Source organism: Podarcis bocagei, assembly GCF_964188305.1.
Source record: "Podarcis bocagei genome assembly, chromosome: 6".
Classification (NCBI taxonomy): domain Eukaryota; kingdom Metazoa; phylum Chordata; class Lepidosauria; order Squamata; family Lacertidae; genus Podarcis; species Podarcis bocagei.
The window spans coordinates 63,909,402-63,933,234 of record NC_138130.1 but is presented as its reverse complement, the minus strand read 5'-3'; the positions used below and the strand labels follow the sequence as shown (position 1 = coordinate 63,933,234).

Here is a 23,833-nt window from a genome sequence, read left to right as displayed (position 1 = left end):
TTTTTAATAATAAAAAAACCCACCACCCTTATTGATTTTAATTTCCATTTTTTGAGATTGATTTTGGGGATGGGAAAAATCTGCACTGTTTTCCCCAGCAGAGGAAACATAATTTCCTGTTTGGGTCATCTTTATATCTTGTTTTTGAAAAGCACAAACCTATCCCATCATGTTTTCTCCTCCTTTTTTTGTAATAAGATCAATAGTTTGAAAACTATTTTTCCTTCTCTGAGTGTGCCTTTAGGGCCCAAAGAGTCGACCTTGTGAAAACGGTTATTGCTGTTCTTTAGGCTGCTTTCATAGGTTTCTTTCTTTATGTGAGAGGCGGTGGGAAGTAGCTTTAAGTACAGGTTTTTAACGGTATCAAAGGTAAAAAACCTCCACAGCCAAGTTCACTGAAAGTTTCGCTGAGGCTTGTGAACTTAGGCCAATTTATGGCATCTGCTGGAAGTCAGCCAATAAATAATAGCTTCTGCTGAGGCAGGCATAGAGATTCCTATGTAGTTTATAAAAGGAAAATTATAGGGATGGCAGATTGGGCCAGAAACTGCAGATGAACAACTCATTATGTCTTCATAAGACATGAATGATTGTAAGGGGGTGGGGATGTGGATTCACGCTCATATTGGCAACCCATTTTATTTCATAGACCAAGAAGGATCATTTTTACTTCCTAGCTTTCTCCTGGTTTGCCTGCATCTATCCAGACTCCATTTCTATTATTATTATTATTATTATTATTATTATTATTATTATTATTATTATTATTATTATTATTATTATTATTATTATTATTATTACTATTGTGATGGTTATTAGTACATCAAAAGCATATGCAAGTGTGAGTTAAGGTGGTCACCTAACTACCTTCTCTCTCTCTCTCTCTCTCTCTCTCTCTCTCTCTCTCTCTCTCTTCCTTCCTTCCTTCCTTCCTTCGGGGGTGAGGGGCTTCTTATCATTTTGCTTTGGTAATGTAAGGAGTTCTGAGTATTGTGGGATGTTGTCCCCAACCCACCACAACAGCAGCCTTCTTGGAAACAGGGGCATTCCTGGGATGTAGTAGATTCCTCTCAAGTTTTATCTAGAGCACTGTAAGGAGCTATTCTGGGTGGCAAAATAATAAGGTGCGTAAGAGGTTTGCTTCCCCTCCCCCCACCTTGCAGTACAGTCCTTATGGAGAGCAGTTCAATTAGTTTTTCTGGAATTGCTGGGAATAGCTACTTAGTATGGTACTAATTCATCTACAAAATAAGGAACAGAATATGTTATATTTTTTTTGGAAAGCTAAACCATAAGCAACTGGAGAGGCTTAATAAGAAATAATTGGGAATTTTAAGATATGAATAAGTAAGAAATCAGGTTTCATGCTAAGGAAAGATAAGACAAGTGCATAATGAATGCTGGGTAAATTAGAGCACAATCTTACCTCACCTGTGCTCCAAGCAGGGCTTGGTGGAGCTGTGGGGCCACCACTGAACTTGCAGACCTGCTGATTACACTGGCTACCGTGGAAGCAGGACAATTGGGCATGCAGTTGACTCAATGCTATCATATTACAGCTATGAGAACAGCCCAAGATCCAGTGGTTCCCAGGCTGGTCCAGCTTTAGCCCCACTCTCAGGCCCATTTCTAGGCCTTCCACTAGCTCCATTCAGTAAGGATCCTCCCATTGGGTCCCTTGCCTGACCACACCTTTGTTGGGGTTGGCACCAGTTGAGTGATGCTTGCACTTGTGTGTGTTTTAATGATGATTCTTCTCACAAAGGAAAATGTCTCTGTTATACATTCCTTAATATCCACTGCTCAGATACCTTAAAAAAAAAAGCACATTGCAAATGAGCAGTAATGACTGCCAAAATAATGCCTTCCAGTCAGTACCCTTAAAAATAAGCATTGAGACAAGATACAATATTTAAATGCCACTTTAAAAAAAAAGTTCCAGGGAAAGATTATATTAACTAGAGGACATTTTAATGACCATAACTGGACTTTAAATTTCAACACAAGAACATATGAAGAGCCCGTCTAGTTCAGTGGTTCCCTACCCCTTTTGGCCATGCCCCACCTAAGCATCTCTAATATCCTGATCCCCCCGTACCCCCCCCCCGTGACATAGTGAACACCTATTCACAAGGAGAAAGCCTAAGAGGCCATTCACTGTTAAAAACTCATTATCAAGACAAGTAGACATTGTTAGTTTTATCCTCCATAAATTTACCTAATCCACTTCTGAAGTCATCCAAGTTGGTGGCCATCACTACATCTTATGAGAGCAAATTCCATATTTCATTCTCCAAAGAACAAAGAAGAACATATATTTGTACAGAGAAATGTAATTATCTGCATCATGACTAGATGAACTCATATCTTGCATCAACTGCACAAGTTGTGCTGGTGCTGTAGCTACTAACCTCTTTTTATAGTTGCATGTGTGTCTGTTATCATCTATATATCTATCTATCATCTATCTATCATCTGTCTAAATTGCTAGATGGCTAAAATTTTAAAGTTAGCATTTTTCTTACTTTCTGCCATGTCTAGAGACAATACAGGTAATTACCAGATGATAGAGAGAGCAACAGGGCATAACATGCCCTGACCTATTGTCGTCTATTGGAAACAAGTTACAAGTTATGTTTTCTGAGTCTCATCCACTACATTCAAAATTTTTAAGAAAGTTTGATAAATATATGTTATATATAACCACACTTGCCGAAAGTGTTTTCCCTGCTTTTCTAGACTATTTGAAAAATGAGAACATATTATGTAATGTATCACACAATAATAGCAACTAACAGAGTTGATAAACTGAAGAAGATAGTTCAGTATTCTTTTGCAAGCTGACACATATGTACACAAAATCATTCAAACTGGGGTGAAAAAAAATAAAATTTGATTCTTCAAATTAAATGTGTAAAGAATATCATTTCATGGTGATAATTTGCCAACAGAAAAGAGAGATAATTTGCAAAATATTGCACAGCTTAATCAAGATGAAGCCTTTTTATAGGCTACTTGTTCCCCTTTATGCTCATGGGACAAATATGTTTTGAAACATACTTGACAGCACAATCTTGTGCATGCTTACTTAGAACTAGGTTCCACTGTGGTCAATGAGGCTCACTTTCAGGTAAGTGTGCAGAGAATTGCAGTCTCAGTCATTCACATAATACTAATATTATGTCTAGTTTAGAGTTTAGTTTAGAGGTCCTAAGGAAGACAGACTATCCTCCACCAGGGCCAGGGCCTTTTCAGTGATGGCTCCGACCTGGTGGAATGCTCTGTCCCATGAGACCAGGGCCCTGCAGGATTTAACTTCCTTCCGTAGGGCCTGTAAGACAGAGCTATTTCGCCTGGCTTTCAATTTGAACTTAGCCTGATAATAATAATAATAATAATAATAATAATAATAATAATAATAATAATAATAATAAATTTTATTTATATCCCGCCCTCCCCAGCCGAAGCCGGGCTCAGGGCGGCTAACAACAATCAAATAATCAGTCAAATAATCACACAATCTAAAAATATTTCATTATAAAAATTAATTAAATCAAATTGATGGCAACCAATTAAGCAAAATTCTGAGCAGGTTGCCAGAGGAGGGAGTCAGGCTGCGCCCTGACCAAAAGCCTGGCGGAACAACTCTGTCTTGCAGGCCCTGCGGAAAGATGTCAGGTCCCGCAGGGCCCTAGTCTCTTGTGACAGAGCATTCCACCAGTTTGGAGCTGCAGCCGAGAAGGCCCTGGCTCTAGTTGAGGCCAGCCTAACCTCTCTGAGGCCTGGGACCTTGAGGATGTTATTATTTGCAGACCGTAGGTTTCTCTGTGGGGCATACCAGGAGAGGCGGTCCCGTAGGTACGAGGGTCCTAGGCCGTATAGGGCTTTAAAGGTTAAAACCAGCACCTTAAACCTGATCCTGTACTCCACCGGGAGCCAGTGCAGCTGGTATAATACCGGATGAATGTGCTCTCGCAGCGAAGACCCCATAAGGACTCTTGCCGCGGCATTCTGCACCCGCTGGAGTTTCTGGGTCAGCCTCAAGGGCAGCCCCACGTAGAGCGAGTTACAATAATCCAGTCTGGAGGTGACCGTCGCATGGATCACAGTGGCTAGGTCAGGACGAGAGAGATAAGGGGCCAACTGCTTAGCTTGGCGGAGATGAAAAAATGCCGCCTTTGTTATAGCTGTAATCTGCGCCTCCATAGAGAGGGAGGTATCGAAGATTACACCCAAACTCTTAACGGCCGGTGCTGGCACTAATTGCACCCCCGCAAGAGATGGGAGTTGCCCCCTCGATCCCATATCGTCCCGCCCCAGCCAGAGGACCTCTGTCTTCGAAGGATTTAACTTCAACCGGCTCCCACGTAACTATCCAGCCACAGCTTCCAGACATCTGGTCAGTGTGTCTGGGGCCGAGTCAGGATGGCCATCCATCAACAGATAGAGTTGGGTGTCATCAGCATACTGATGGCAACCCAGCCCAAAACTCCGGACAAGCCGGGCGAGGGGGCGCATAAAGATGTTAAAAAGCATCGGGGAGAGAATTGCACCCTGAGGCACTCCACACACCAAGGAGTGGCGTGATGACAATTTCCCCCCAAGCGCCACCCTCTGTCCCCGACCAGAGAGAAACGAGCGCAGCCATTGAAGGACTGTGCCCTGGATCCCCACGTCGGCAAGGCGGTGGTCCAGGAGTTCGTGATCGACCATGTCAAAGGCTGCTGACAGATCTAGAAGAATCAGCAGCCCCGACCCGCCTCGATCCAGCTGCCTGCGGAGATCATCTGTTAGGGCGACCAGAGCCGTCTCGGTCCCATGACCAGCGCGGAAGCCGGACTGGAATGGATCCAGAGCAGATGTTTCATCCAGAAACCTACCAAGCTGTTCAGCAACCGCTCTCTCAATCACCTTACCCAGGAATGGAAGATTCGAGACCGGGCGGTAATTGGATAGATCTGAGGGATCTAATGATGTTTTCTTTAAGAGCGGACGCACCACCGCCTCCTTCAGTTCCCCTGGGAATATCCCGGTGCCAAGGGACAAATTGATGATATCCCCCAGGGGGCCCCGCACCTCGTCTGGACACGCTCTAATCAGCCATGACGGGCACGGGTCAAGAGGACAGGTGGTGGGCTTTCCAGCTTGGAGGAATCTGTCCACATCGGCTGGAGATATCTGGTCAAAGTGGTCCAATACTGGACCCGAGGACAGTCGAGGGGCCTCCAGTTCCTTTATTGTATCCAAATTGGCAGGGAGGTCATGGCGGAGCAACAGGACCTTCTCCGCAAAAAAGCTCGCAAATGCCTCACAGCTGTGTGTCAGATTATTATTTAAATTTGGCTGTCCTTCAAGGGACGTTAAAGACCGAATTATACTAAATAATTGCGCCGGGCGAGAGCTAGCGGATGCATTGGAGGCCGAGAAGTAAGACTTCTTAGCGGCCTTCACTGCCATCTCATACGTTTTCATAAAAACCCTATAAGATGTTCTTGAGGCTCCGTCACGGGCACCCCACCATACTCGCTCTAGCCGTCTGAGGTCCCGCTTCATTTTCCGAAGCTCCTCGGTAAACCAGGGAGCCCGGTTTCTGCGGGGTCGCAGAGGGCGTTTAGGTGCGATCTCATCGATGGCTGCCAGGAGCTGGGTATTCCAGCCCTCAACAAGCTCAGTCAATGAGTCGCCAGGGGGAGTAAGGTCCCGCAAGGCTTGACGGAATCTATCCGGGTCCATCAGCCTCTGCAGGCGAGCCCAAATCGGCTCGCCACCTAAGCAGGGTGGGGGTGGAAAGTCAATCCTGGCTTTCAGAGCGTAGTGATCAGAGGGAGTGGTGATCTTTTATTCCCCTTCCTTCCCTCCCTCTCCCCTTTTTATGAAGATTACCCACTCTGGGATCCCACAGTTAATTCTCCCCATGTCTCCTCGCTGGCCCAAATAGGACTAACTTAGTCAGCTAGCCCTGGTGATCATCTAATGTTTATTGGATGGATTTCCCCCCTAAATTGATTTTTGAATTCTGAATTTATTGTTATTCACGTTTTATACGGTATTTTATGCTGTTTTTTGTTGCATCAATTAAGTGTTTTAAATTTGTTGTTATCCACCCTGAGCCTGGTTTTCTGAACTGGGAAGGGCGGGGTATAAATAAAAATGTATTTATTTAGTATTTATTTATTTAGTTTGAAGTTGCCATACAACTAATTTGTATATATATGATACTAGTTTGGAAGAGCCTGTTGGGTTACAGGATGTAGTGATGGTCACCAACTTGTATGGCTTTAAAAGAGGATTCGACAAGTTTATGGAGCACAAAGTTATCCATGACAGCTAGCCCTTATGGCCATGTTCTGCCTCCACTGTTAGAGATAGTGAGCCTCTGAATACAAGCTGGAAGCAACCACACGGGTCATCTAGTCCAACCCCCTGCAATGCAGGATTTTTTTGCCCAAGGTTGGGCTTGAACCCATGACCCTGAGATTAAACGTCTCATGCTCTACCAATTGAGCTACCCCAGCATGAATATGGATGAGAGTGAAGGGTGGGGAGTATGTGGCTGGCTGGCTGGTTTAGTGTGAATCCTGGTGCAGTGTGTAGATCATCCTTCCTCAACCTTGACCCCCCAGATGTTTTGAAACTACAGTTCCCATCATCCATGACCACTGGTCCTGCTAGCTGGGGATCATGGGAGTTGTAGGCCAAAAACACCTGGAGGGCCGAGGTTGAGGAAGCCTGGTGTAGATGGACTGATGTGGACTCACCTGCTTTGAATTTGGTCTTGTCCACTGATGGTTTGTGCCCCTCAGAATATTACACAGGAGGGAAAAGAGCACCCTCCTGAGTTCACCACCCTTGTGGTAAATACAAAATATCCTAGGCCTTAAACACCGAGAGCTTTCCTAAAATGTTTCCCCTTTTCCAGACAGTAGCAAATTCTTTTATAGTACTACAGAAAATTAAACTCCTTTCAGGTCACTGTGGTGCCAATAATAGCTTTACTTTAAAATATTTTTGAATAATTCATAAGCACAAGAATAACATTCTGACATTTACCTGATCTATCCTAAAGATTAGACTCTAATGGGAAACTTGATCATATTCACTAGCAGTTTCTAGGGAACAGTGTGTGAGGGAGGGAGACTCAAGTAGGTCTGAATGGCAGATTGAGGCTGTACATAGAGCTACCGCCTCTTTAGTAAGTTTTAATGCCAATGCAGGTGCTTAGGATCAAACATGATGTGCCCCCCTACATATTAGTGGCCAGAAATTATGAGTTGCTCCTTTCTGCATTAGTTCTGCCTGAACAGAACAGAGATCTGAGGCTGATGCACATGTGAGAGAGCCTATCGCTTGGCAGATATTTCCACAGACAAGGTACTGCAGCACAATATTTGGAGTTTCCTGTTAACATGCTATATGCCTTTGAAGACACTGCAGGTGGCTCAAAATTCAGCAACTAGATAAACTAGACTGGGAGAAAGCAAATGGAATTATGCTGGCTCCCAGCAAGGACATCTCAAAATGGAACTCCTTGTCTCAGACAATCATTGCCTCCTGTCCCCAGCCTGTCCACTTCTGATTCTGTCCATCTAAAGAGCTACCTGTCACTGTTTCATGGGCATAGCTCTTTAGATGGACAGAAGCAGAAGTGGACAGGCTGGGGACACAACTGCCACCACAAGCCAGTCATTCACCACCCTGACCCAGCAGATCTGCCGAGGATCTGCCTAGGCATTGCCACTTTGCTCTTGACCCAACCTGGCAACAGCATATCTATGCAGGTACCTGGAGAGCCAGGTAGCTGTGATCTGAAGAAAAAGCCTTCCTTGGGGAGAGGCACTGTGGCAATGCGGCCAACATTTCATTCTAGTAATGGTGGAGAGGTGAAGAATACTTATGTAAAGTTTTGCACATTACCAGTATGAAACTTTAAATAGGATTTGCCTCTGCAAAGAGGGGTGGTCTCTCTCTGTGCCACCTCGCCCACAATGCCTCCACCAAGGAAGGCATTCCTCAGAGTAAAACATGGGTAACTTGTCCCCAGAGAGCCTTAGAGGGGCCTGCGCTGCCAACCCTGATGTGCAGCAAAAAAAAGAAAGAAAGAATAAGAGGAAGGTGGGGAGGATGTAAGAGGTGGTGTTGGAGGAAGTTGGCACTCGGGGAGGCAGTGGCGACTGGCCCACTTCACCTCAGGTGCAACCATGTTCTGGTCCTATTTCAAAGCACAATTCAAAAGGTTGGTATTGACCTATAAAGTCCTAAATGACTTATGACCCAAGTGCTAGAATCACCTCTTCTTAACATCAAACTACTTGTACATTAAAATTTGTCTGAGAGGCTCTTTTCTTGTTTCAAGCACCGTTAGACACGAGAGGATGGAAACAAGGAATAGGGCCTTCCATGCAGTGGTGCCTTGGTTTGGGAATTTTATTCTCAGTGAATTTTGCCAGAAAACAGGTCTGTGAGTTCACAGTTTTGAACCCACCAGTGTCACAACACAATGCCCTAGTTGTATTTCACAGCAGTGGTTTTCCCCCGCCTGTCCATCTGGCACCTCTGCTGTGTAGTCCCACTACCCAAAGGCCATCTTATAATACCTTTCCCCTAAAAATACAAATAGTAATCCCCCTCCACACAGAGATATGGATTTGAGAGACAAGCTGACAAAGTGCTTTTTTATATCGTCTTTCCCCTTCTTCTTTTCTGAGGAAGAGTTTTATCATAGTGTCTCCTTCAGTTTATTTTTCTCAAGCAAATATGCTAACCTAAGTAATCTTATGAAAGGCAAACAGATAAAGCTTGCGAATGTAGTGCTTATGAAAAGTCTATAAGCTCTGTCAAGGAAGTTATTTGTATTGACTGGCTAGAGAAATTATTGAAACCAAACTAAATTTGGAACAAAAGATGCACTGTTGTTGTTGAGTTTGCAAACAACACAACATTTAAGGGGATCCATAAACTAATGAAATAGCTCTTTGACAGAAGAGTGTGCTGGCAGTATATCATGAACCACATTTCAAAGGCTCAGCCAACACAATCCTTCTAGTTATGGCGAACAGCTTCTGACTAGCACGGCACCTTCATAAATATAGTCAGGTATCTAAAATCATTATTTGGACTTTTCCTTCCCTATAGTGTTGAATCTAATAATGTAGAGCTGTTCAGTTTCTGATGTCCCCAATACATCTTCATGTTTGCAAAAACAAAGTGGTAAAAAAAGGAGGTGGGGGGAACCAACACACAAACATTCACCAGAGAAGCACCAAGGGAAAATTGTTGTTAAAAACGCAATCCCTTCTGCTAAACATGCTTATCCATGAGTAAGTCTCAGAATGATAGCACTAACAATGTGTGTGTTTAGGAGCAGAGCCAAATAAATAAAGAAGTTAATCCATAATTGTTATCAGTCCAAATGAATGGAACTAAATCCAACACCCCAAAGGTTTATATGGATGTTTATTAGAGGCTTGGATTTGTGTGTTTATTACTTAAGTTTATCCAATGGAGAAGCTGAAAAACAAAGGTTAAGTCAAGGCTACCTCCACATTCCATGAATAATAGTGGATATGCAGAAATGAATATCTTCTTGGAGAATACGGGAATGTGCCTGGGCAGGGGGTTGTACTGAAGGAGCTGGTGCATTAGTGGATGCTCTTTGCTTCATTTCTGTCATTGGAAACCCAAGTAGCCTCTGTGGCAGAGGTCACCCAATACCAACTTAGGCTGGTACTGTTCGGAGTGAAGCAACAACATTTGCAACATTTGGGGGGTGATAAACAGAAAAGCAATCTGTTCTTCCTGCTCAGTGATTTCTTTTATTCTAGTAACTATTTGTTGGTAAATTCCTTTAAGACTATACTTCTTGTTCCTTCTCAAGCCAATACAAGTAAGCATTACCATGTGCTGGTGTTAACTTCCCGGCTCCATCTTGGCCATATGTCCCTTTGCTCTTCTAGGGTAAGTGCCTTTGTGGGCTGGCCCCAAGGCCATTCTTGTGAAGCAGCGAATGGTAGGCCGGATCATCCCCTGTGGGCATTCCTCTGGGCACAGGATCAACTGCCCAGTGGTGGCACTTGGCCCCACACCAAGGGCCAAGATAAATTGCAGCCTGCCAGGCCATTCAGCCTACACTTAGAATAGCTTTGTTTGCCAAGAGTAATAATCCTCACTTTTTCTTTATCCCTTCAACTAGTAGTCTTTCCAGACTACCATTTCTTTCTGCACACTTATTCTTATGCTGGTTTTATAAGGTATGGTCCTGAGAAGCAGGAGGCAGTGTGCATGATGGATTGAAATAGCTGTGGACCCAGTGAACTGTTTGCCCTGGGCTGACTAGTTTGCCTTCTGATCTGGGTTTCATGCAGGAGAATGCCAGGCACTGAACCTGGGACTCTACCACTGCACTACAGCTCTTCTTCATATAGTAATTTGGGGCATGTCAATTAAAATATATGAATTGCAGTTTGGGGAATGCCATCTGAGAACAGCCACATCCTAATTGGTATACATATATATACTTCCCATGTGTATAGAATGCAAGGAAAAAAATGGGAGATATTTTCATGATGATGTTTAACAGTTTAAAACTGAGCTATAATTATTTGTTTGAGTATACCGGTACATTGTTTGTGTACAATGATGATATAATTATAACAACAATACTATTGCTTTATTAGTTTCCTAAAAGAGGTAGAAATTATTTCCCACAGTCACCCTTTGTTTTCTTTCCATGTTCTTTTTTGGGCTCCCCCCCCCAAAAAAAAATCACTTCAAAATTTGCTTTACGTGATGTTACGCATTAAAAGAAAAAATGATGAAAATTACCCACAGATGGTACTTAACACCTGCCAAACTAGCGAAAAAAGAAAAAGGGAAATGTTGGAAATCCAATGAAGTAGAGGGAATTTTTTTCCACATGTGGTGGTCCTGTAAGGTAATCAGGGAATTCTGGGAAGTAATTTACAATGAAAATAGAAATATATTTTTTTAAAAAACAACAACTTCCCCCCAAAACCTGAAACATTACTCTTGGGAATGGTGACAACAAAAGAATTTATTATTATATGCCACCACTGTGAACCAAATCTTATTGGTGGAGAACAAGTATGGTACCCACTAAGGAAGAGTGGCAGTTTAAAATGCTTGAATATGCTGAATTGGCAGGTAAAACAAATAGGGTAAGAAAAAAGGTTGATAAAGAATATAGGGAGGATTGCAAAAAGTTTATTGAATATGTTTAGAATAATAATAATAATAATAATAATAATAATAATAATAATAATAATACATTTTATTTATATCCCGCCCTCCCCAGCCGAAGCCGGGCTCAGGGCGGCTAACAACAATAAAATAGTACAACATTCTAAAATCATTCATTATAAAATTAATTCAAATCAAATTGATGGCAACCATTGAGCTAGAGTTCTGTGAAGATTGCCAAAGGAGGGAATCAGGCTGTGCCCTGACCAAAGGCCTGGTGGAACAGCTCTGTCTTGCAGGCCCTGCGGAAAGATGTCAAGTCCCGCAGGGCCCTAGTCTCTTGTGACAGAGCATTCCTGGAGCTACAGCCAAAAAAGCCCTGGCTCTAGTTGAGGCCAGCCTAACCTCTCTGTGGCCTGGGACCTTCAAGATGTTTTTGTTTGAAGACCGTTTGAAGAACCAGTGTAAACAAGTAATGAACCTAGCAGGTTCTTGAGCAAATCCAGCAGAATAGTAGCTAATAGAAATTTGAAGAAATAGAAATAGGAAGACATTTGAAGATTAAAAATTTGGAATATGCGATTTAGTAGAAAAGTAAAGAAACCAGGGAAAGGGTGGAAGGGGAGTGGCTAGGTATTAGTTGTATGTTGTGATTGGTATGAAAGTTGTATAATTGGTGGGTGGAGGGAAGGGGATGTGGGATGTGTGTTTTTTGTTGTTTTTGTAATAAAAATGCAAATTTTATTTTTTTTTTGTAAAGAAAGAAGTAGGCAACAATATAGTGATAATATAGTAATAAGACAGAGATGTGGAAAATTATGCTAGACCTATCAAAGCTGTATTAGTTTCCATTACAAATCCTCAGAAATTTTGCCTAGGTAGGAAGTATTCTGATTTCCCTTGAACTTCACTTTAGGCAGAATTCAGTGCCACTTCTATGCAGCAAAAGTTTACAAAAGAAAACCAGAACTTTAATTCACTTTGTTTGAGACATGAAGTGAAATTTGTGTTTGTAAATGTATCTGCAGAACAGAAAACCAGAAAGCAGTCCTTGAAATTTGTGTTTCAGCAGATTATTTCACATGTCAATTTCAACTCTAGCACTATGGATTTCAAAAAGAAACGTAGTAATTAATCTCTCCAGAACAACAAAGGAGATTGTTGTTGATAAAATGACAGGATAATGACAAAAATATTTTCCCAGCTTGTTCACTTGTTCACTTGTAATATCTGTTCTGTGTGCCAAATTCATTTTCAATATTATTTTACCTCTTAATTTCATACCTAAAGATATTGCATAAATCAAGCATAAAGGTCAAACTGTGGGCATAATAATACACTATTTTTGAGAAGTGGCAATGTTGAGACCTTAATGAGATGGCAATTTGTTTTAATTGATCCAGTTTCTGCATAAATTACAGAATAGTTGTCTACCCTTGGCCTCATATTTATTACTTGACCCAAACAACTCTAGGAGACCATTCACTGGGTTCTCAGTGTTTGTGCTTTAAGTACCACAACAGTAACTATAAATCCAAACAAACACACATGTGCAATACCCTGGTAAAAATACATTTTTTAAAAAAAAACAAAACTGTCATTGTTGAATTGCTCCCCGATTACTTGGGGTAAAAGTATTCATATGAATGGGGTATTTAATGAGCCATACCACAAGGTCTCAGGTTCGGTCCGCATCATTTCCAGATAGGTAGCCTCTTCTTTGAAATTGCTGAACTCTCTGTGAGTTCTCTTACCTTGAGTAAGCAGCTCTGACAGTGGAAGTCAAGGCTGCCCCAATTGTCTGCTGAACCTCTGTTCCCCAGCATAGCTAGCATCCTATCGGGCTCTGGTACTCACCTAGAAACCAAGTCTCGAAATCCCTGCATCTGAAAGCAAGGCCAAGGCATCAGCAATACCATTTCATAGTCATAGCTCATTTAGGGCCACAAATGAAATATATTCCTTCTGAAACTGCATTATGGAAGCATGAGCAAGTCATATCACATGGAAAGTCCAGGGAAGTCTGGGTATTGCTCTCCGGTATCAAAGACCGGCTATCACTCCCAAAAATTAACTGTGCAGTTATGAAACAACCCTGACCAGAACTGAACAGTTACAGTAGTCAGAAAGAACATTTTGTTACTGTGATGTAATTCCCCACTCTTCCCCACTTGGTGTGCTCACCGCAGAACTTCACAAAACCTGTCTTTGTTTATTCCTCTCATTTTATTGTTTGTAATGCCTGCCATTCTATACTTACAATGCAATAAAATAAACACTAATAAAGAAGCTAGGTCTCTAATAATATTGGCTGTGAGTCCTGGAAGACTGTCTCCCTGCTCTGCAGGCCTTTCTCCACCTTGCCTGGTAGGGCAGGGCCCTGACTGACTTCAGCTACAAAAGCTGAGGCTGCTGAACAGTCTCTTGGCCTTGAGCATTGTTTAGGGGTTTTTGTCAGGGGGCGAGGCTGTTGTTATTAATATTATTTTTTGATTTTTTTCCCCCTTTTGGATCTTATGGATCTATGTGGAAATGGTTCTGTTTGGTTGTGTATTTTTTGATGCTTCATTTATTGTTTATGACTACTTTTGGTATGTTGCAATTATGCATTATTTCATGTTGTAAGCTTCCCTGAGCATGGTTTGAACTATGAAAAGGTGTCATGCAGATAAAATTATGCATGTATATATGTATGTATATGGGTACACACAGAGAGAGAGGGGAAGAGAAAACAAATATGACCTTATATAAGAAATTTAGTTAAAATTAAGTTAAGGGAGCATCATAAAGAGAGTTGTGTAGATCCCCACCCCCCTGAGTCTTGTAGAGGGCACAACTGAACCCTGCAATTATTTTGTTTGAAATTGTACATATCTGGTGCCTCTAACTAGGACAAACATATGGATTTTTCTTGTCTGTAGAAATTTCGTTGCGACTTCTCTCCAATACAGCAGTCTCAGAAAGATTTTAGGAACCTATTTGTCACCACACTAGGTGACAACAACCCAAAACTATTTCTCACAGCATGACAAATAATATCTACCATTGGAGACGCAGAGGTTGTATCTCATTTGTAAATGTAACAACTATAAGACAACAGAGCTGAAATTTCCCACTGAAAGAGCAAAGGGCTTGCTGTACAATTTCTTTTACACTGCACTATGCAAATCTTGTAACGGAAGTGTTGGTAATTACAAGCAGTATGTTTTAAGATTTATTTTATATGTGCTGTGTGTCAGTGTTGTTTATCAATTGTCTTCACAAGCCTGCCAAGAGACATATGGGCTTCTTTGGGGTTTTGATTGTAAGGTGTGTGTGTGTGTGTGTGTGTGTGTGTGTGTGTGTGTGTGTGTTAATAGACAGATATAAAAGGTTCACACAACACTTCACACAGGCTTGCTCTTAGGCCCTTTCAAGGATTCAGCTGAACACTAATTTATCAGTTGCTCTAATAAAAATGAAATTATGTTGTTTCCAAGGTGGCAGTTACAGAGCTTTGAGGTTTGGAAGCTCAAAAGTTCTTCATTTGCCAAAGCTACACAATATTACTACTATCCTCTGATAAGTCTGATGGCTTCTGGGTCTCAGAACTAAAGTGTTTAGCAACAGGTCAATCGACTTTTTTTGTCAGACTTGCCAATTTGTGGTTTCTAAAACACATGCATAGTTTGGCCATTTATTATTGTGAGCCAGTGAAAGCCATCACTCATATTGCATTGCACTCATGGGAACCTTTTCTCAGTAAAGATGTTTGGGTTTGGGTTTGACTTAATGTGATAACACACCTGTATTATTAATGACCTGTTTAAACCGATCCATAAATGATATTGTAACTATAAATTATTTGTCCTGTCTACAAAGGAACTTGTGCCTGCCCAGACAATTTGGCTGCCAGTATATCCCTCTGCTGTTCAGACACCTATTGATATCCACATAAGACCAAGAGATGCAAAAAGGGATCTCATGGAAGGTGTGGGGAGGTGGAGATATGGGAGGAGGATGGGGTGTAAACAGAAGCCAAAGAGAGCTCTTGAGAGAAATAAATCTTCCATGTAATCATTAACATTCCAGTGCTCCTGGATACTAATATGCACTGGAAGAAAACAACACATTCTGTTTTCACTATTTACTTTACAGTGTTCTTGAAATACAAAGGAGAAATTAAAATTTTGTAGATGCTGGTTGCATTTTCCACAAAAACACTATTTCTCTTGATAAGCTGAAGGTGACTGGTGACAGAAAGAATGAGTTTTTGTTTCAGAGTGCTAACTTCAATCTCCTAACTATTCAGGCATATTTATATTTTATTTTATTTTATTTTATTTATATCTCACCTTTCACTTGACAGGGACTCAAAGAGGCTTACAGATAAAATGAGAACAGCTAAAAACTTCCACCTGTTGCCTCCACATCTGTTTCCCCTTTTCTTAGAAGCTCAGGCCAATGCATCTGAAACCAGGATGTAGCTCCACTGCCCACTTATTCTTTCCATTTACCAGACTCAATAGCCTTTCAGGTCAACTCCTGCGCGTTATTGACTTACCAAGTGAAAACAATTGTTTGTGGCTCAGGCTGAAACAAAACTGAGTGGTCCTAGCAGTGGGCAGGCATATGCCAGCTGCATAAGATCGTCCCTTATGTGCCATCCCATAGCCAGTGGGGTTGTCATACATTTAGGCCACAGTGTGCAAAATCCTATGAGCCACAGCCTCAGTCTAGTGGCACAGGAAATTAGGCTGTGTTGAATCACAGGTTTTTAGTTAGCATATTATTCGGTGAGGTATACTTTTGTTTCTGCTGCTAAAATTCAACTGCAAAATTGCCATCAGCAGGCCTTCCTTATCATCTCAGGATGAAACTGAACAATGTTGCGTATAAGAAGCCAGGAAGAAAAGAAATCAAAGACCTAGGAGTTCAAACAAAAGCTGTTTCCCAAATTTCAGCAAGATCTTTGTGTCTTCAATGATCTTTCCCTTCTGTTCTCATATATATTTGCTTGCTGATCAGTGTCTAAATATTTCTGTTAAATATCAGGTGATATCAGTTATTACAGCCTGAACATGTAGCAACCGCGGATGGCAGACTAGATGGATTTGTAAAACAAATGCAACCTTTTGTCATTATGAAAATGCATGCCATTTGTAAAACAAACACATCAAATTACTTTTATGCTTACAATACTGTAAGTCAGAACTTATAGATGTTCAACAGCATCATAAATGTGACTTATTTGTTTCAAGAACATGGAACAATAGTAAATATTGAAAATTGCAAAAGGCAAACTAGATTGAATAGGGCAGGTGTGGGGAGGGAATACAGGGCAAGATCCAGTAAAAGATAACATTTTAACTCTAATTAACCTTAATGAGGCATATGCAGGCATATGCTTAAATCTTCCGCTGAAAGTGAAGGGACCTTATTGCATAGTTTTGGCTAGATTGTGGAAACAGTTCTCATCAACTCCTATGCTTATTTCTGAAAATCATAACTGTTCTTAAACATAAAAATATTTCACCCATCACAGTCTTCATAACTATTAACTCATTAATGTTTCAGGGGAGAGAGTGGGGGGAATTTTTCTGTTTTTCATTCTTCCGCACACATACAATGAATACATCAGAGATGAAGAGATGGTGACTCTCCTGATGTTGTTGAAGCCCAACTCTCATCATCCCTGCTCTGCTGCCGTTGCCACAGCACACTGATGCTTCCATTTCAGCCTCAGCAGTGTCAGGAGAAGGGAAGAACCAGCAGAGCAGGACTGTTGCTGGAGAGTTGTCCTTCCCTGTCCCAGTTGTTCCTCTACAGCTAACCTGGATGCAATTTAGGTGAGCTGTAGGGGGGGAAGTGTGTAGTTTGGGTGACAATGTTAAGGGAAGGGGGTGGATTTGGTGAGGTGTAAAAGGTGGGTGAGGCGGTTTGGTGAGGGGCTGAGGATCTGGCAGGGCTTTGGCAATGCAACATGTCAGCATTGTCAGGCTTAAGCTGATAAGCCTCAATATGACAATAACGACAGGGCCTCCTCTGTACATCATTCAGGCATGTGGGCAGTGAAAAGCAAACAGCAACATCATTAATCTGAACCTTGGGAGTCAGGGTTATGTTGCCCATTCAAGAAGACTGGCCCTCAGTGTGGTGCAAAGCACATACCTACTGAGTTTGGGAGGGATGACTATAACCAGTCCTGGGATGTGGAACTTGAGGCCCCAATATGTTGTTGATCTATAGCTCCCATCATCCCTGACCATGGACCATGCTGATGGGAGTTGGAGTCCAACAACATAAGGTTCCCCATAATGTTGCATATCAGATAGACACATTGCAAAAGCTGTGACCAATTTTTCAACCTTTTCACAGTCTCATGTATTGATAACAGGGATGTGGGAACAATATATAAGCGTAAGCTGCAGGTGTGCAGGAACTATTTTGCTCATCTCAATATATTCTTGCATAGGATTAAAATTAAATGTGAAAAGAGCTTCTATCTTCCCTCTGTTCTTAAGAATTAACCTCTAACTACTATTCACCCTCCTGCATCAGTCACATCATTGTTTTATAAATCATCAATGTTCTGCAACATGCATCTCAAGAAGGCATCATCAATTGCTTTTTATTTTGACCGTTGTTACACATTTATTTTCTCTTTATTGTTTGCAGTACTTTGAAGCTGGAAAATGCAATTTCTTGAGTATTGATTTTGCCCTTTCCAATTAGTAAGCTAAGACCCTAAATACACAAATATCTATGCACATTTCTTCCCATCAGTAATCTGAGAATATATCTTACAAATGGAGACATGCAAAAAGATGCAGATGGTTTTCTCTCACTTTCTCGGCACTTTTGCTCTCATTTCTAGTGATGTTGCCAAAATTTTCATTTACCTGGTTTGGAATGCATATTTTCCTAGCTGATGATTCCTGGATATGCAACACAAATCAAACGTTATTTTCCTCAGAAGCTCTAATATGACTCAGAATACAAAACAAGCATCCTCATACACAGAGGCATACACTGCTTTTATAATCTGTGGTGGCAATCCTATGGCCCTTCAGAGGGCATCCCACGGACTATAATATATATTGGTTCTTCTTTTCCAATGATATACATACATAGAGAGCAAGAAAGTGAGAACATTGTTATCAGAAAGGAAGATCCAGTGTGAAACAAGGAGATACAGTGTTGGATTCCCCCTCCTTGCTACAATGGGAACTTCCAGTGCTGTGGCCCAGTTGATATTGGAGCTCTGATGTTGGTACGGGCAAAAGGAGAGGGGGTGTCAGGGTCATTTGGGTCATACCAGTGAAAGATCAGGAAACAACTTTGTTTTGTTTTGTTTTTAAAGTAATATTTATTAAAGTTTCATAAACAATCAAAAGCTTCAAAGTTTAAACATAGAATACACAAACCAAGAAAAGCTACAAAATTAAAAAAATACAAAACAAAACACATAAAAAATACACAATAGAGAACAGTTAACAAAATAGAAGAAAAGAGAATAAAAAACGCCAATAAGCAAAACAGAAAAAAGATTAGTATTTTCATATCTTATATTTCATTCACTAGTTTCTTGACCTCCTCACACCTCCCTTTTTGTATTCCAATTCAGAGCATAGGATATGATGATTGAACCATTTTCCTTTCCTCATTGCTAATATTGGGATTGCAGTTGTATGGGGTTTTGTTTTGCTTTTTGGTCCAGGCAACACCTGCTGCTTTGACAGGGTTAAGGAACCACAACCAAAGGAGGACTTTTGAGATTCAAGGTAGGAAGAGTTTCTAACCACAGGAAAAGGCTTTTCAGGTGCCACCACTCCACATTAATAAGCATACGCCCTGGACATTAAAAAAAAAATTCCTCTGAAGAGCATCAGTGTGTTGATTCTGTTGGGGAGGGGTCCTCAACTTTTTCATAACCATAATATGACTGTGCATAATTTGCACACACTGCAGTTTAGGCAAGACACATAACTGGTGCACAGCTATATTATCTATCCTACATGGAACTTGACCCCAGGATGTGATTTTCAGCTGCAAGGGAAACATTATCTCTTTCTCTTTCTTTCTCTCGTTCTCTCTCATATTGCATAATCATGACTGCATTATTTAAAATTATATGAGCAAGGGGTAGGCTAAAGGCTGCATTTTAAATACTTGCATGTGCATCTTTAAAACTTTACTAACAGATTTTGTACATTTCAATTAAGATGTATTGTGGAAATGGCTAAGTGTCACAGATGGTAATACTGCTGGGGCTACTTCAGCGTTTTGATTACAGTTTGCACAATATGCTACTTTTTATGCATTTAAAAGTCATAAAATTTTATTAAAAGAAAGTGAAACAGAGATATGTTTTGATCTGCAAAAATGCAAAAGCTGCTCAGCTGATTACTGTACACTTCTAGGTTTCATGTAAATAAAGGCCATGATTAACTAGATGCAGAAAGATTGGAAGCAACATTCAGTACAAATAGGAAAAACTGTTATGTCTTCTTGCAACCCCCCCCCCCCAGAAAGAAATGTATTGGAGACCTGTCATGTATTGTGCTGGCTGGCAAGGAAAAAAACCTTATACTGCTAAGTCCATGAGTAGGCAAACTAAGGCCCAGGGGCTGGATCCAGTCCAATCGCCTTCTCAATCCAGCCCGCGGACGGTCCGGGAATCAGCGTGTTTTTACATGAGTAGAATGTGTCCTTTTATTTAAAACGCATCTCTGGGTTATTTGTGGGGCATAGGAATTCGTTCATTTTTTCCCCCTTCAAAATATAGTCCGCCCCTCCACAAGGTCTGAGGGACAGTGGACCGGCCCCCTGCTGAAAAAGTTTGCTGACCCCTGGCTAAGTCCATAGTAGAATTAGAATTCAGTAGTTACCCCTTCTTCTCTGCCTCTTTTGTCTTCTCTTCCACCTCTTTTTTCTTCACTAGCATCCTGCAGAAAATAAGAGAAAATTATGTTGGAAGACGTATTATCCATTGTTATACCCACAATGTACAAGAAGGTTCTAAAAAGCAGCTCATCCCAACTGCATGTTCCACAACAGGAAAGAAAAAAAAGAATGTTACCTCTTCTTGCTCAACTGAGAGTGAGCAACAATATACAATGGAAACTGGTTGCCATTGCTACACAACTGGACAGAATCTGAGATCTTTACAGTAGTCTACAATGACTGGGAGTCATGGAGGACCAAGATTTGTAAAGTATAATCTGAATGAATCCAGTTCAGAGATGACCACTTGTTAGCCTCCACTCTCCTGTGGCATTCTATTGGCTAAAATAAATGGAGAGTTTTAGTTTACCCAATCCCCTTACTGCAGTTTTCAGGTGGGAAAGGAAATTGCCCAAATACATATCCCTGTGGAGAAGAGAAGATAACTTACACCTCCTTCCAGTAGAGATAATTTTCTTCTTGACTACGCTTTTTCCCCTTTTTTTAAAAAGTAAATGACACCAATTTCCACATCAATGCTATCATCCTTACTTGCTATGGTGACTACATATCCAAAAGTGCTAACCGCATCTTCCCAAAGCCTCCAATCAAGGCAGCTTCTCAGTCAGGGATAGAAGCCTGTGCATCAATATTCATCCTGACAGTAACAAGACAGTAAGAGAAGAGTTGAAAGAAACATGGCTGTTCACCTTGGACCAAGCGAAGAGTAGTAGAAATAAATGAAGGGAAAAGAAGTGTAGAAGTAGAAGGGAAAAAGAGGCAAATTCCAAAATGGTGCTGGGGGGAAATGAAGTTAATAAAATCATAAAAATATGCTTATAAAATAGTGAAATGGCTAAATGTGTTTCACTGAAGATATTCAGAAACACAAAAATACAGTTTTCCTATTAAGTCAAGAGATATCACTATCCTACTCCCTTACACCAGCCAGTAAAACAATATTTTGCTGTGACTAAATAGCTTTCTACTTTAGGTTTTTCTGCTGGTGTGTATTACAGTTATTTATTTATTTTTAGAAATCAAGAATATTTTAGTAAGCCAGCCACCACTTTGTATACCACACTGGATGTGCATGTAGGACAGTGGTAATATCTTTTTTAAAAAGTAAAGATAATAGTTATCTACAGACATCCTTTTGGGTGTAGAAACATTTGATGATTGGATGGCTAGGGAGGAAAGCCATGCTGGATTGCAATTATGACTAATGAAGACACCAGGCAACAGTTGAGATCAGAGGGTCACATTTATTACTATTGAGTCAAGAATCTGCAGTGGGCTGGACAATAATCTATTTTTCTGTGGTGATAATTAACAGGGGGAAACACTGAAGAAGCCCCATGTTTTCTCCCTTGGGTGACACCACACTGGTTCCACGTTAACCACAAACTGGTTCCAGTTAACCATCAGGTAAGGTTAACTGATGGATGCCTTTCATTGATGGCCCAATTTAATTGCACATTGAGTGCCTACTGGCTGCTCCATCTTATTCCCACTGTCCAGCATTCACAGGGAAGAATGCTACCAGACCCAAGTCATGCTCCCCTCCCTTTCCCTCTCAAGCCAGCTGGGAGAAAAAGGTACAATGGGAAGTACTGTATCGCTTTACCCATGGGATGCTCACCAGAGCATATACAACTCTCCTTTCCTGACCACACCATCTGTCCAAGTGTGCCCAAACCTTTCTTTTTAAAAAAGCAAAAAACAATTACTCCACATCCTGGCCAATTACACATACATCTCAGCCAAATCAAGCAGTGTGGAGTAGGTGAAAAAAGGTAGTCCCAGAAAGCCAATTGTGAGATCAACCAAAGAAGAAGAAAGTGGTTCACCAGAAGGTGACTCGCTAACTCCTTAAGTTCCTTTATTCCACACCTAGTAGGAGGTGGTCCCCAAATCAATCCATTCTATACATAATGTGGGTGGACGAGGAATGGAAAGGAGAGAAGATGGCTCCTCACCATGTGGGGAGAGATCAAAGGCCCTGTTCTTAATACAGTGGTACCTCGGGTTACAGACGCTTCAGGTTACAGACTCCGCTAACCCAGAAATAGTACCTCGGGTTAAGAACTTTGCTTCAGGATGAGAACAGAAATTGTGTGGTGGTGGCGCGGCAGCAGCAGGAGGCCCCATTAGCTAAAGTGGTACCTCAGGTTAAGAACAGTTTCAGGTTAAAAACAAACCTCCGGAACGAATTAAGTTCTTAACCCGAGGTAGCACTGCATTTGGATGGTCATGATCAGTGCTCCCCCCCCCAGGGGGTACACAAGGATACACAGTACCGGCATCTCTCTTTTGTTGTTGTTAAAAAGTGTGGCATTTACTGTAACAACTTCATGGTGAGTTCTGGCACCTATTTTTTTGGGGGGGGGGCACTGGTCATGATCATGTTTACCACCTTAAAAACCAGGATACAGAATAAAGCATGCTCACCTGAAGAAATCAGACCCTTTCAAATGGTCAGAACTAAGTTGCTCTGAAGAATGTAATCTCAGCAGAGGAAAAGATAGAGCTGTCCGAGTAGAATAGTAGCAACCAGAGCCATTGAGCAGGATACAATGAGGCGAAAGGATGGAGCTGTTAACAAGAACTGTTATGAAGTGTCGGGTAAGTTCATGTCAGTTTTTCTGTAATTTAAATTGAAGATTGTAAAGTGCTATAGGTTACAAGAGGTCAGGTATTTCTACCCAAACTGGGAACCCAGCCTGATTGCTACTTTGCAGCTGGAGGTCCCAAAAGTGATAGTATAACAGAAAAAGAACAAGTATTCCAGAAAATTACCCTTGTAATATATATCCCACAGCAAAAAATACAAAAGATCATTTGAAAATGTAGTCACTGTGTATTTTTAGAGAGTCTGATGAGGATAGTATTGAGGTGGAACTTGGTTTGATTTACTTTTTCTTTACTTCCCCCAAATTTAGTCAGGGAGAAAATGATCTCTGCTGGAAGGAAAGAAGAATTTATTTTCCACTGAGAGTTATCTTATATATTCTGCATAGACAGAAATGCTGTTGTTCATTATCGAGTCACGATTAAACAAGACTAAAAATTGCTTTAATTAAGTGTCCTAAAAAGCAATCAAGAGATGGGTGGGTGTTTTTTGTTTTGTTTTTAATAAAAGAAAAGCAAACTGTTTCTCTCTCTCAAAAGCTCTAGGCATATGAGGCATTGTTTGGATTATGAGAAATCTCATTGATTAGACTTGATTTGTTTTTAGAGCCAATGAGAGTATTTTTCAAGGGTTTAAGCATGTAAGAAACACCATTCTCAATGGAATATCATTTAAGTAGGACAGTCTAGTCCAACAGGGTGGTCTAAAGCAGAGCTCTCAAGGCTTTTTTTGGTGATCTTCGGCAACACTTTACTTCTCTCCCCTTCGGCCTCCCCTCACCTGGGTAAGCGCGGCACTGGGCTTTGAGAAGGAGGTGTGAGGGCTCTGACAGGGTCCTAGAGTCCTGTCTCCTCCATCCCAAAGCCTAATTAGTGCTTTCACAGCTATGGGACAAAGGAAGGAGGACTCTAGGACCCTGCCAGATCCTCATAGAATCATAGAATAGAATCATAGAGTTGGAATAGACCACAAGGGCCATCGAGTCCAACCCCCTGCCAAGCAGGAAACACCATCAGAACACTCCTGACATATGGTTGTCAAGCCTCTGCTTAAAGACCTCCAAAGAAGGAGACACTACCA

The 23,833-nt window shown here is 41.3% G+C and overlaps 1 long non-coding RNA gene across 1 annotated transcript in view; it reads left to right on the top strand.

Annotated features, from left to right (window-relative positions):
• LOC308590047 overlaps positions 1-20,495 on the top strand; it is a 49,695-nt gene extending 29,200 nt beyond the window's left edge. Inside the window, exons 3-5 of the long non-coding RNA XR_014009631.1 lie at positions 16,916-17,024; positions 18,896-18,959; positions 20,120-20,495. This is a non-coding gene — a long non-coding RNA (uncharacterized lncRNA). The remainder of the gene's footprint in view (positions 1-16,915; positions 17,025-18,895; positions 18,960-20,119) is intronic.
• The last annotated feature ends 3,338 nt before the right edge of the window (positions 20,496-23,833 follow it).